This window comes from Myotis brandtii, unplaced genomic scaffold (assembly GCF_000412655.1).
Source record: "Myotis brandtii unplaced genomic scaffold, ASM41265v1 scaffold244, whole genome shotgun sequence".
NCBI classification, from domain to species: Eukaryota; Metazoa; Chordata; class Mammalia; order Chiroptera; family Vespertilionidae; genus Myotis; species Myotis brandtii.
Genome location: NW_005359225.1, coordinates 3,866,934 through 3,868,045, shown reverse-complemented (window position 1 = coordinate 3,868,045; position 1,112 = coordinate 3,866,934). Strand labels below are relative to the sequence as shown.

The 1,112-nt window shown below is 58.2% G+C and overlaps 1 protein-coding gene across 4 annotated transcripts in view; it reads left to right on the top strand.

Annotated features, from left to right (window-relative positions):
- P2RY6 (pyrimidinergic receptor P2Y, G-protein coupled, 6) overlaps nt 1–1,112 on the top strand; it is a 36,525-nt gene that overhangs the window by 29,684 nt on the left and 5,729 nt on the right. The window contains exon 1 of one of the 4 annotated variants that reach the window (XM_005867104.2): nt 217–320. The exons of the other annotated variants lie outside the window; for them this stretch is intronic. The gene's annotated coding sequence lies outside the window, so the exon portion shown is untranslated. Of the gene's footprint in view, nt 1–216; nt 321–1,112 lie in introns of those variants that run through there. 4 annotated transcript variants of the gene reach the window in all.

The following is a 1,112-nucleotide window of genomic DNA, read 5'->3' as shown; positions in this document are numbered from 1 at the left end:
CCCCTCCCCTCTCTCTCCTCCTCATCGCCCTCTTTCCTCCGCCGGGGTAGGGGAGGGTTCCGGGAAGGAGACCTTTCCTCGACCTCCTTGCTCCTCTTAGGCCCAGTTTCCGCCAGACCTTGGTGTTAGGGGTGTTAGGGAGGGGGTGGCCCCCACAGGGGCTATTTCAGTCAGAGACAGCCCTGCCAGGAAACAGAGGAAGCTGCCCGCCCATCAGAGGTGTCACAGCCTGGGCTGAGGGTGTGGAGCCTCATGCCTGGCTTCCCCTTGCTCCAACACACTCAGGGCCACCACGGCGCTTCAGGGACAGGAGGCTGCATGTGAGTGTTGGTGCATCTCGGGGCCGTGGGCCAGTGCGGAGTGGGGCTGGGGTCGGACACAGGGACTGTGACTTTGGGCAGGCAGGCTGGGCTTAGCACTGACCTGAAGGAGGTCCACAGAGTTGGGGGTGCCCAGAGGAAGGGACCCCACCCAGCTAGGGGATCGGCAAAGGAAGAAGCACCCTGGCCGGTGAGCTCAGTTGGTTGAGCATCTTCCCGTGCACCCAGAGGTCACCAGTTCGATTCCAGTCGTGGGTTCAGTTCCTGGGAGGCAACTGATCAATGTTCTCTCAGATTGATGTTTCTCTCTCTCTCTCTCTCCCTTGTTCTCTCTCTAAAATCAATGAAAACGTATTTTTTTAAAAAAGAAAGGAAGAAGCAAGATTGGATGTGGAGCTTGATGGACACAGGGTTTTGAGGAACAGAGATGGGGCGAATGGCACTTTGTGTGAAGGGTACAGTAAAGATGGGGCGGCTGGGGAGGAAGCCTGGCTTGCTGGCCGTCTCCGTGTCTTGGGGACAGTGTGGTGGAGGGGCAGCGCTGAGGGCCTGGGGTACTTCAGCTGAGGCTCGAAGGCTCAGCAGAGGCTTGACTGTCAGGACAGGGGTTTGAGCTTTTCCCCAAAGGACAGAAGTGGCTGGGGTCTGAGCTGGTCTGGGCCTCAGGGTCTAAGAATGGGTGACAGATATGATGGCTGTGGGGAACCAATGTCGCTGCTGCCTGGAGGCAGGGGCCAATCTCTCTCCTCTCTCTCTCTCTCTCTCTCTCTCTCTCTCTCTCTCTCTCTCTCT